The sequence below is a fragment of the Typopeltis vanoorti genome, chromosome 18 (assembly GCF_054136105.1).
Source record: "Typopeltis vanoorti isolate ZY-2024b chromosome 18, IOZ_Tvanoo_1.0, whole genome shotgun sequence".
Taxonomy (NCBI): Eukaryota; Metazoa; Arthropoda; class Arachnida; order Uropygi; family Thelyphonidae; genus Typopeltis; species Typopeltis vanoorti.
In genome coordinates, this window is record NC_143566.1 from 59,674,861 (window position 1) to 59,688,609 (window position 13,749).

General features: G+C 36.9%; 1 long non-coding RNA gene across 1 annotated transcript; it reads left to right on the forward strand.

The window, feature by feature from the left end:
* The first annotated feature begins 788 nt into the window (after positions 1-788).
* On the forward strand, positions 789-11,035 carry LOC150096706 (uncharacterized). The gene is made up of 2 exons (XR_016549844.1): positions 789-846; positions 9,726-11,035. It is a non-coding gene; the product is annotated as an uncharacterized LOC150096706 (long non-coding RNA).
* Positions 11,036-13,749: the final 2,714 nt, after the last annotated feature.

The window sequence follows — 13,749 nt, forward strand, 5'->3', positions numbered from 1 at the left end:
TAAAAGCATTGAAGAATGTCCTGTTTTTCTGAGGAAAATATTTAATGACAAGAATGCCATCCAGCAAGCCAAACTCTACTTTTTATTTTTTTTTCAAATGTTTCAGCCATTTTTGAAGAATGTATTAAACTCCTAAAAAAAAGAAGATTTGAGTGCATCAGAGGCATTGGAAGTAGTCAGTGTTTTACAAAACAAACATCTTAAAAGACAAGAGGACAGGTTCTTTGGAAATGCCACTAAAGAGATATTAGAAGCCATGATCCCTCAAGAAAGTAATCAGTGCAAGTCAGACTTTCTTAAGTTCTATGAGAAGCTTTAAGCCATTTGGAGAAATCATTTGACTTCACAGAAAACAATCTTATTAGTCTGCTGAAGAATTTAAACTTCCAAAGTGAACTGTCTTTCAAGCATCTCAAAGAGACTGTGAAGGCACTTAATCTGGACTCCGACATTATGAGTTATACGAGGAATTCTGCTTGAGTTGTTACAAAATAAATACCACTAAAGTGGACTACACAACAGGCAAAACCTTAGATATGAAATGGAAGGAGATTATTCAGAATATTGGTAAAGAAAATATTCCCAATCTCTATAAGTTCATATGGTTTGTTTTAAGCATTCCTGGTAGTAATGCCTTTGTAGAAAGGTGTTCTCTCTTATGAACTTAAAAGGACACTCAAGAAACAAGTGCTCAGCTGACCTCATAAAAAGTGAAATCATAATTCCAAAAAATGTTACAGATACTTGGAAGGACTATTTTGTGAGAGTGAAAACAAAACAGACAGCTTTTAGAAGCAGCCAAATCAAATAAGAAGTACAGTTTCAAATCTTGAATTTCAAAAACAGGTAGACTTGACCTCCTCAGTATTTTCTCCCCATTAAGAGTGTTTCAAGTTATTATAGTGAAATTTGTTCATTTTTAAGGTAAAATCATACAAATTAAACTTTAAAATACAAATATTATTAAATCACTAATACCAGTAACAATCTATTCAATCTTTTAATTTTTTTGTAAGGTTAGAACTTTATTCAACTTTGGCTTTCTCATTTTATGCATTTAGGGGAGGGGGAAGACTTGCATATTCAATAAGAATGACAATTAGATATTGTATGGGGAGAACAGCATGGTTTGGTGAAAGATAGATCATGACTCAGTAACTTGCTCAGGTTTTTATAACGCAGTGACGGCTGAACTGAATAAGGGTAATGGAGTTACAGTGATACTGCTGGACCTAGCTAAGCCCTTTGAGAGGATACCACATGGAATTCTAATCCATAAACTGCAACATATGGGAGTGGATATAGGGTTGGTGAGATGGATAGGAGGGTGGTTGATGGAGAGTAGTTTACTCAGCAGTAGAGGCCAAAAGATGGCCTGTGACTAGTGGTGTGCCGCAGGGTTCTGTTCTTAGACCACTGCTGTTTAATTTGTTCATTAACGATATAGGGAAGGATCTGAGAGGAAGTGTTCACTTGTTTGCTGATGATGCAAAGTTGGGTAGGGTAATAGCGAATGCAGAAGATGTCAAAATCTTGCAGGACGACTTGGATAGATTGGAGTTCTCAGCTAAGGAGAATGGATGTCAATTTAATGTGCCAAAATGTAAGGTTATGCATTTGAAAAGATTAGCAGCAGTATACCACATTGGTGGAACTGTACTCCAGGAGATTGATGAGGCCAGGGATTTGGGAGTGTTGGTGGATAGGGAGATGACGTTTAGGGGGCACATTGCAAAAGTGGCTAAATCAGCTCATCAAATCACTTGGTTGCTGAAGAATACTTTGACGAGCAGAGACAAGCAAGTTATTGTTCCTCTGTATTGAGCCTTGATAAGACCCAATCTCAACTACTGTGCCCAGATTTGGTCACAGTAGTTGAGATTAGCCAAGATGATAGCAGGTCTATGGAATGAGCCTTATGAGAACAGGTTAAAGATTTGTGGGTTGCAGAAATTGGTTGATAGGCAGAAAAGGGGTGATATGATTGAGACATTCAAATTACTGAAGGATTTCTATAAGATTAATTCAGAGGATATTTTTCAGAACAAGACTGGTGGTCAGAGGACTAGGGGCCATCCATGGAAACTGGGCAAGAGTGTGGTTAGCAAGGGTGTTAGAACTAGGTTTTTTACTTGGAGAGTGGTGAATGAGTGGAATAAGTTGCAGATTCTGTTGTGGGTGCCGTGACTGTGAATGAGTTCAAAGCAAAGTATGATAGATACCGTGTGAATGTCGAATAGTTATGATGGACATGATGTTTAGAGCCTCCCTCGATGAGTAAGGACTCCTTGCAGTTGCCCATAATAATAAGTGTGTCCCTCTTTAGACTTACCAAAAGGTGGCAACCCTACTTATGTGTTGTGTAGAAGTAACTGGCTCCTTTGTACCCTCTGTATTCCGTTTACTGGTTATTTTGCACAAAAAAGATACTTGCAATTACGATAAAATTCAGGAGCACAAATTTAACGAAACTTATTCATAGGCACCGCCTATCGGGAATCAAGAGTTGAATGACCCTTGAATTTATGATAACGCCCACACACATTATGTGAAGGGGGGGGGTAGAGGATAATTTTTTCCGGTGTTTTAAAATTACTGCCATTTACAACTCAGTTATTAACATAGTCATTTTTTACATTTTTTTTTACCTTGAAAAATTTTGGCAATGATGTGCAACACTCAGTATATATTCCATCACAATTCCCATGTATAATAATAACAATTAAAAGGGGGAAACTTACATAAATTTTAATTATAAGCAGAAATCAGCGTGTTTCATGAAGATTTTCAAAACAGTAAGGTTAAAAAGAGTCGAGAATAACGATTAATATACGAGAAAGCTTGTGTTACAAATATGATATGTTACAAGTATAAGGAGAGCTCAGTCTGAATACCATTAATGCCAAAGTAAAAATTAAAAAACATACTAAACTCAGTTGTAACAGACACATTTCACAAATAGAAAAAAGGAAGCATTGCCAACTTCCAAAAAATTAAACAAAGTTAAGAATATCAGAAGCCATTGAAATAAAAGCACATTGCAACACTATCAGTGTCCACTGTCCCTACATTATAACTTAGGTTTGTAGCTCCCCAACAATACAAAAATCTTCATTATAGCTATTTTGTACAAAAATAATTTTTAAATATTGGAGTTCTTTAATCCTGGTATTTAGATTTATATATTGATTCACCAGCATCATGTTTCAAGAAATTAACAACCTAGACTAGAAAACTAAAAATATTTAATTATTGCTTCCTATATTTTGCTGAAGTTAAATCAGCATCCTTAGGGATTAATACACTGGTATTAAAAAAATGCAGGCACGCTTCAGTAACAAAGGAACAGGAGAGATATAGGATGTACTAAATTCCTATAATTATGCCATCTATTGGCTTCGTTTGGGTGTTCTTGGCTGACTGTCTGCCAACGAGGGTTTCCCATATCAGAAGGAAGGTTGATACAACCATGTTTTTTAGGTTGGGATAGTTGGTAAGAGCTGCAGCAGATTTGAGGAAATGCTCCCAAATTTAAATTTGCTTCAGTGGATCCTGTCCCTGGTATCCAGGGGATGGTCTGCTAATCCCAAGTGACCATAGTGTGGTGGAAATGGTTGTAATCCTGGTGCAATGATATACAGATGTTGGCAGTCCTACTTGTTTGTCCATAGTATGAATGGTTGCAGCTACAGGCTACCTGGTATACTCCAGGTAAATCCACAGGTTGTAGCTGGTCATTTGGGGAGCAGATAAGAGTATTAGATTACTTCATAAATTGCAAAAAAATTAACTTTTTGTGCAGCTTATAAGTGGTCACAAGACTGCTTTTTTATACTGATCACATTGCAAATTTTGAAGTAAGGCAAATGAGGCTTTGTGGGGTGCAAGATAGAATTATTATTATTATTATTATTATTATTATTATTTCGGGCGACTCCAGGAGTCCTTAGACTCATCGAGGGAGGCCCTAAACATCATGTCCACACAACTATGCGATTACATTCTCACAGTATCTATCATACCTTGTCTTGAACTCATTCACCGTCATAGCACCCACAACAGACTCTGGCAGCTTATTCCACTCATTTACCACTCTAAAAGTAAAGAACCCAGCTCTAACACCCCTGCTGACCACACTCTTGCCCAGCTTCCACAGGTGTCCCCTAGTTCTCCCACCACCAGTCCTGATCTCAAAAATATCCTCTGAATTAATCCTATAGAATCCCTTTAGCAATTTGAATGTCTCAATCATATCTCCCCTCCTCCGCCTATCAACTAGTTTCTGCAATCCACAAATCTTCAACCTGTTCTCATATGGTTCATTCCGTAGACCTGTTATCATCTTAGTCACTCACCTCTGGATCCTCTCCACCTCCTCCCCATCAAGAAGGAACCGAGGTGACCAAATCTGGGCACAGTAGTCGAGATGAGGTCTTAATCAAGGCTCGGTACAGAGGTACAATAACTTGCTTGTCTCTGCTCGTCAAGGTATTTTTCAGTAACCAAGTGAGTCGATGAGCTGATTTAGCTACTTTTGCAGTGTGCCTCCTAAACTTCATCTCCCTATCCACCAACACTCCCAAGTCCCTGGCCTCATTAATCTCTTGGAGTACAGTTCCACCAATGTGGTATACTGCTGCTAATCTTTTCACCCCAAAATGCATAACCTTACATTTTGTCACATTAAATTGACATCCATTCTCCTTAGCCCAAAACTCCAATCTATCTAAGTCATCCTGCAAGACTTTGACATCTTCTGCATTCACTATTGCCATACCCAACTTTGCATCATCAGCGAACAAATGAATTGTTCCACTTAGATCCTTCCCTATATCGTTAATGAACAGATTAAACAGAATGCCAGAGGAATCTTTTGCCTGTAGAGATGATAGAAAGTGTGGCTATGGTAATTAAGAGGGGTGAAAGGATGGATGAAATGATTGTGATGGTGATCACGAATGACTTGAGAGGCAATGTAAATCAGGTGGCGAGAGATCTGAAATTTTTGCTTGAGGTTGTGCAAAAGAAAACATGGAGAGGAAAGGCTGTGTGCGTGTGTGTGTTGCCCAGGTATGATAGTGACAAGCTGAGCAGAAGAGCAGTAATACTGAATAGCATAATAGCCAGAATGTGTCAGAAAAGAGGATTGGAATATGTGGATGCGTGGAGGGCACTTGAGGACAAAAGAGAATTGTATGCGAGAGACCGCTTGTATTTGAACGAGGAAGAACAAAGGCATCTGGAGAGATTGCTGTTTTCTGAACGAGTCAGTGTGTCAATGCAGGGAAACTAGAATTCCCAGGGTGGATGGTAGCAGGGGTGGCCTCTTGGGGGAAGGAGGACAACATCCAGTAACACTGAGTCCAGTGGGGTCGAGAGGGGGATAATGATAGGTATAAGAAGCAGTGACATTTTTATGCTTTATACTAATGCCAGGAGTATCCGAAATAAAGGAGATAAATTGGTGGTGCTGATAGCATCAGCCTGGCCAAAGATTATTGGGATCTCTGGGACATGGTTGACAGAGGATGATATAATAACAGGAATTGAAGTAGCAGGGTACGGCATTTTTCAGCAGGATAGGAAAGGAAAACGTGGTGGTGGAGTACTGCTTATGATAAGTGATGACTTATGTCCTCTAAGAGTAGAGGCTTTGGAAAGCAGCGACACAAATGGTTTTGAAAGCATATGGTGTGAGGTAGAAGTGACCAAGACAGGATATTTATTGGGGTGTTGCTGCAAACCAAGGAGCACAGAGGTTGGGGAGCAGGAGATTTTTAGGTAATTGAGCTTGGCAGGTGCAAGAAGAATGATTGTTATGAGAGATTTTAACTATAGCAGTATAAGCTGAGAAGAGGAAAATGCATGTAGTAATAAAGGGATGGAATTTCTAGAATTTTTGAGGGACAAATGTCTTAGGCAACATGTAATAGAAGGAACAAGAAGTTCAAGAGTTTTGGATTTGATCATAGCATCAGAAGAGCTGATAATAAGTGAGATGACATCTCTCCCACCACTTGGAGAATGACCATGTGGTTTTTACTTGGAAGATGAATAGACATGCCCGAGAGAGAGAGTGGTTACAGCAAGAACGGTCAAGGAGTGGTATGATAGACTGTGTTTCCTAAGCAGGACCTCCCATGATGAGTGACTCCATAGAGGCCTGAATAATAATAACAATAAATAATCAATTCTTTTGCTAATTCAAGTGATAACATCATAACTAAGATTCAAAAGAAACAGATTATGGGACTTGGTTATATTAGCAGATCGAATGGTCTATCAGTGCAAGTTCTTGAAGGACTTATACTGATAGATATATCAGGAGCTTAAAAAAGAGGCAGACCTAGAATAAACTGGATAGAAAATATAATAAATTGAACAGATGCTTCACTTTCAGAGCTGAAAGCAAAATACCAATCAAGGACTGAGCATAAGATTTCCGTGAGGAATATTTCCTAATATCTATTCAACAGTCCTTTGTGGACTATGGGATGAAGAAGAAGGTATATGATTTAATGATTTCTAATTATTATGGCCCTGGACATCACACACTTCCTATGTCCTTAGGTCATCCATGGAAACTGACCAAGTTTTTGCAAGTCACAAGTTGAAAAATCACAGTTGTCTATATAGTAAGATCCCATTATTAACTTTAAAAAAAAATGACAAGCCTTATAAACTCAAAGAACTGTGCATTTAAAAAGCTCTTTGCAAACATATGTACCCAAGTAGGATTCGAACCCTCATCCTGTTGGTTAGAGAGTAGGTATGCTATCCGCTAGGCCAAAGTGGCCAACACGTTTGTATGTCTCTATCATATTTCTTTTGTCTATTCCTAAAACTCTTATGACCATTCCTTCAGTTTGTTCTTATATACCCAATTTCATAGGCCAGATATCATCACATTACCCACTGATCATCTTTTTGATCGTCTTGCCCATCTCCTTGGAACCCAAGTCAAAGCAACCAGATCTGTGTATAGTAATCAAGATATCTTATCTAGTAGAGCAGGAAAATATTCTTTTTCTTATAAGTTACATTAACTTGTGACTTAGCTACTGGGCTATTTCTAATGCATCTAACACTTTCTTACCTTATAGTGATAAAATTCTCTGGGTTTCCTTTGACCTGTTTGGCTTTCTTTTAAATCTGATTTTACCTTCCTCCTCATGGCTGTCACCCTTCTTGCGATACTGGTCTACCTCTCTCTCTCTCTCTCTCTCTGTGTGTGTGTGTATATGGGAGTGAAATGGTTGTTGAACATCCATTTCACTCCCATCCTAATTGTTCTTTGAACTCTAGGACATATTCAGATGCAACATTATTTAAACATTCCCTCCCCCCCCCACACACACAGCTGATCCTCTTATTCATTAAAGATAGTATTCTCATGAGTTTGTCATAATTTAGTTCTAATTGTAATGGACAAAGTCCCAAGTCCTAACTTAGTGGTATTTAACTAAGTTATGTAAAAACTTCCATACATGGAAGTTTTGGATTGTAATTAATCATAAAATGACCATCCTCACGCTTTTTCAAATTAATGCAGATCTAATTAAATTAAAGTTGCCAAAGAATTACGTTTTTGTGTAATCCTTTAACCAAGTGTAAGCAAACAAAGTTTCTGCATGAAGCATCTTCACAACTAGGCTACTTGTGTTTAGTGGCTAGTGATCTCACACTGATTGCCTTAGTATCCCCTAATGCAAAACACACATCCTTTCAGGTGTGTATAATGCTAAGCATTATGGGATACTGAGACAATTAATATGAGGTCACTAGCCTCTATATACAAGTAGCCTAATCATGAAAATTCTTCACATGCAAACTGTGTTTGCTTATGTTTGGATAAAGGATTAAACAAGAATAAGGTATCACTGTTTTTGCTGCTTTTATATGGAAAATATATGACTTCTGCATTACTTGGGTATCTCTTCTAGGTCGGGCTCCCACTGATAATATTTTAATAATGTTTGTCTTTGGACTTTATTGCAGGAAGCAGAGCGGTTTTGCTTGCTGATAGTTTTTGCTTATCACTGAGCTGAGCCACATGAGATTTTGATGAGTTTAGGAGTGATCTTTTAAATCAAAGTTTTTGGAAAGAGGTGTCACCTTGCACCTTAACAGTACCTCAAAGGTTAAAACTAGTCATAAAATTACTAGTTTTAACCTTTGAGGTTGGTGGTCCCTCCAATAGTCAGGTTGGTGGTCCCTCCAATAATACATAGCATCTTACACACCCAAGAGGATGTGTGCTTTGCATTATGGGATACTAAGGCGATTAATGTGAAGTCACTAGCCTCCATATGCTAGTAACCTAGTCATGAAGATTCTTTAGGCACAAACTAAGTTTGCTTACACTTTGATAAAGGATTAAACAAGAATATTCCTTGGCATCTTTAATTTATAGTGTAACCAAGTAACAAAAAACTTTCAACATTAATGCTGATATGCATGTGGTTTAAACATGGTGTGAGTTTAAGTATTAAGTACAATATTCTCCAAATGTTCCCTATAGAAATTATTCACATGAAATGAGAAAAGGATGAACCCTTTGCAGTTTCATTGATTTACTTTATATTTTTACATCAGAGATGATGGTCGACAGAAAGTTAAAGTTCAGAGGCCATATCACAAAACTGACCAGCAGGAATAAAGAAGTTATTATCCATCCTTATAAAGCTTTGATATGCTACATCTGGACTATTCTGCAAGGTTTGATCACCTGAGTTGTTTCTCGGAGATGTAGAAATGTTGATGATTCATAGGTGAGTGACCAAATTAATGACTGGTCTATGGAGTTCTTCCGATGAAGATAAATTGAAAAAAAATTTGTTGGTAACATACGTTTGCTAATAGGTAGAAATCAGGGGATATGCTAAAGGGGATTTCATAAAAAAATGTGCAATCAGTTTTCCATTACATGATTGAAAGGACAAGGGACATCACTGAAAGTTGTGTAAGAGTAAAGATGTGAGGACTAGATTTTTTGCTTCAGAGTAGCAAATGGCAGAAGTGACCATGGGTGCTTTGTTAATGAATAGGTTTAAGGAAAGATATGACCATGGTCACTGTAAATAATGGTTAGTGTGGATCCTCTTACCATGAGTTGTTGGACTTCGTGGTGGTGCTGTGTTATAATAATAAATATTGTCTCATATAGGAGATATGTTCTGTCTAACCTTCGGTTTATTTCTTTCCAAGATAATTTAGAATTAATTAATGTGGATTGCAGACTCTGGTTAACAGGAGAAAGAGAGGGGTGATATGATAGAGGTCTATAAACTTTTGAATGGGTGTTATAGAATTTCAAATGATGAAATTTTTCATTATACTTGGAGAAAACACAGGGCATCCATAAAAGTTAAGGTTGTTCTCAGTCAAGAAAGGGATAAGAGTTAGGTTTTTCTCCCAGAGAGCAGTGAGTGAGTGGAATAATTTGCCCTTAGGGGTAGTTAGTGCATCTAGTGTAAATGAATTTAAGGGAAGGTATGATAGCTAGGTTGGGTAATTTAGTCTCCCTTGGTGAGTCCTTGACTCCCTGGAGGTCTCAGATAATACTACTACTAATAATAATAGTATGTCATTATTTTGTGTCTGTGTGCGCATGATATTGAATGCTTTTTTCGAAATATTTAAATGTAGTATTCTCAGTTTTAAAGAGAGAAATATTTCTGAGTTAAACTATCGGTTCTGCTTACTTTATGTACTTTTTTTTCTAGGTATACCCGTGAAATGATAGATCGCATGGTGGCCCTTATTAAAGAGTATACACTTATGTCATATTTCCTGTGTATGCATCTTTATTAAAGTACTCTATTCCTGAAATGCAGAGACTATTATTTCAAGTTCCTAATAGTTCCCTGGCTGTGTGGCCAGCAAAAGAACATCCTGTTTGCATTGATGACCTTGTGGCAATCTGCAAGTCCTTCAACATTAGCCAGGTTTTCTATAACCTCCCTGATGAACAGTTGGAATGTTTTTTTTTCATTACTTGATACAATTAATTTTCATTTTGAGATGTTATATTTTTCCCTCCCCTATGTGACTGGGAATCTTCCTTAAGCCTGCAAAAGAGCTCTCTGTGTGTACGTGCACCATGGCTTATAAAATGTTACACTATAATGTGCCTCATTTATACTCTGAAGCAGCTTAGCACAGACATAATTGTGCTTCTGTTGCATGTACAAGCTTTCCTGGTGGAATGGTGTATAGATGTGCCTTGCTAGAGGGCTTTCTGTGATTTGCAGAATTAGTTCCTTTCTTGACACTTCTTTACTGTGCTCTTTCTCTTTGTTTTTCCTCTCTGTATGTGATGTGACCTGTTAAAGTAGCCAGGGAATGGTCAACATTCAGTAAAATGCAATGTAAAAGCTATTTGTTGGGCAAGAGCAATATATTTTACTTGTGTGCTGTTCATTACACACCAACCCACCCACCCACCAACATACACAAAGTGTTCATTTTAACTCTTTCGCTTTCTTCTTGTGCACATGTGTGTGAGTGAGTTTTACATGTTGTATATTTATTCTGATGTCATTTTAAATTATGCTCTTTATGTGTAGTGCATTAGATTCACTTTTTTTTTTTTTTTTCACAGCTGAGTACATCATTCTTATTCAGAAGCAGTGGTTGATATCAGATCATTTTGAAACCTTTGCTGTTCCTTTGTCTATGAAGATTGGTGAATGGGTGAAAATTTTAGTATGTGCACATGCACACAAAATTTGTATATATGTACATGGCATCTATATATGAATGTTTTCAATTCAGATTGTTAAATCACATCATTACAGAGGAATTTTCTTCTGTAAAATTTTGGTTCTCCCATAAAGTGCTAAGTAAATGAATGAATTTTGTAAATGGTTGTATTCAGAGAAAATATAATTTCTGCATTATCTGCACAGTTTTGCTACAAATTTCAATAATACATTATTAAAGTTTATCATCACATAATCATAATTACAGAGAAGCAATATTCCAATTAATTCAAGTAAAAAATAAATAAATAAAATATATATATAAAATCCTCTGATTGAACAGTTGTATGATTTTTTAAGCATTCTTGTATCTGGTGTGTGGCTGTAAATCATTGCATTACTCATTAATATTGCAGTGCTATACAAACAAATTAACATATAGCTGCATAAGATGTATTAGTATTTTTCTGTATGTGAGCTGCTAATACAATCAAAAATACATTTCATTGATTAAAACCAACATTTTTAAAGAGACTTCTAACATTTACCAGGTTGAAAATTTTCTGAAAGGTGGGAGCTCCCTTTAACTAGTAGGCTTATAATAAATTTAGTTTAATCCTTTATCCAAGTGTAAGCAAACAAAGTTTGCACCTGAAAATATCTTCAGGACTGGGGTAAGGTAGTACAACACCGAGCAACTCATAGCAAAGGTGAACCAAGCTAACATCGTTCCCATCTCAGTATCTCCCATAATGCAAAACACATCTCTTTGCGAATATATATAATGTTATGCATTAAGGGAAGGGCCACTACCCAGACTAGTTTCGACCTTTATTGAGGTCTCTTCAGTGGGAGTCAGGCCCAGAAGTGGAGATACCAGGCAGAAGCAATGGCGAGGTCATCTTTACCTATAGGAGTTGCCAAAAGCTGTGCCACCTTTTTATTAAATTACTCTGGATTTAGAGAAACACTACCTTACCCCAGTCCTGAATATATTTTCAGGCACAAACTTTGTTTGCTCACACTTGGATAAAGGATTAAACTAAATTTATTATAGTCTAACCAAGTGAAAGATAAACTTTCGACATCTTTCTCTAAATCCAGAGTAATTTAATAAAAAGGTGGCACACCTTTTGGCAACTCCATAGGTAAGGATAACCTCACCATTGCTTCTGCCTGGTACTCCACTTCTGGGCCTGGCTCCCACTGAAGAGACCTCAAATGTCGAAACTAGTCTGGGTAGTGACCCTTCCCTTAATGCATAACATTATACATATCCACAAGGAGATGTGTTTTGCATTATGGGAGATGCTAAGATAGGAGTGATTTTAGCTTGGTCCACCTTTGCTACGAGTTGCCCTGTGTCGTACTACCTTACCCCAGTCCTGAAGATATTTTCAGGTGCAAACTTTGTTTGCTCACACTTGGATAAAGGATTAATCTAAATTTATTATAGTCTAACAAAGTGAAAAATAAACTTTCAACAGTAAGCTTATCTTTACTTTTGCTAAACAGTGATTTGACTGCTTTAATTAACTTAAAATTTGATGACTTTGTTCTATTATCAAGATTAATGTGAAGGATATTTGCTTGGCCACCCAGCTGTTGTACTAGATCAGTGTTTCTCAAAATTACCATGGACCCCTGAAGACCTTTCAGGGGGTTCGTGGAATTTTCGGCTATGCATCATTAACTCATGGAATAAAATTTAAGTTTGAAACCGTAAAACGTTCCTATTGTATCACTGAATAAAGTACAGAGACATCTGTAGGCTGTGTGATATGTTTCTCAACAAACAGTGCAATTAGAGAAACTGGCACTAACTAATGAATCGCATGACCCCTCCCACATAAAATGCTGTATAGTAGACAATCAAAACCATATGGTGCACCGGCAACATATGGTTTTGTTTGAGTGAACATGTTAAAACTAAGAAATATATAGTGAATGTGTTTCAGATATTATATAAGGAATTCGGTTGAAGAGAATTAGCATTAACTGAACTGTTGGCTTGCCTTTGTCAATTAGTAGCACGATCTTTTGTTAATACCGCACCAATCATATGAACATCTTCATAGCTGCTTTATCTCTACTGGCCTACCATTGCTGTCTGTTTCGAGTTATGCTTTCACTAGCCATTTGTTGAAGGACTGTTCGTTAAATATGGTAATTTTTTTTAGCTTTCAAATTCTTAAGTATGGATCACTGGTTAAAGACTGGACTTTTAAAATGTGCAAAAGAGAGGAACATAGTAGATACAAGTAGCTGTCAGCAACAAGAAAATGTTGATATTGTATCTGGATCAAGTGAAATTGATAAGTGTGTGTGTTATCTGACATCTCTAAAGAACCAGCTAGGAAGAAGATGAGAAAATTTCATAAGCACAATATAAATTACTTGAAATGTGGATTTTCATGGAGGGGAAATGGAGAAGAACCTATTCCATTATGTGTAATTTGCAGTGAAACTTTAAAAAATTAAAGCATGAAACCATGTAATTTAAATCACCATTTTGAATCTAAACATAATGAATGTAAGGACAAACCTGTCGAATTTTTTCAAAATAAACTAAAAAATTTAAAAGAATCTCAAAAAGTGATGTCGATAGTGTCAGGAGGTGAAAACATGAAGGCTTTAGAAGCTTCATATCATGTGTTGCTATTAATAGCAAAAAGTGGTGCAGTGGAAACAAATGGTGAAACTTTGGTCAAGCCTGCAGCAAAAATAATAGCGGAAATTATGATGGGAGATAATGCAAAAAGATCTTTTGATCGGATTTGCCTTTCAAATAGTACCGTTCATCGAAGAATCACTGATATGGCTGAAAATATAAAACAAACATTGTTATCCGATATACGTGAGAGTCGTTATTATGTGTTACAGGTAGATGAATCCACCGACATTACAAATTTTGCAAATCTTCTAGTGTTCGTTAGGTACGAAAAAAATCAAAAAATTCATGACAACCTTTTATATTCCCAACCCTTGCCAGAACATACGTGATTGGAATAAGCACGGACTGAGCGAAATCCATGTTTGGATCTAA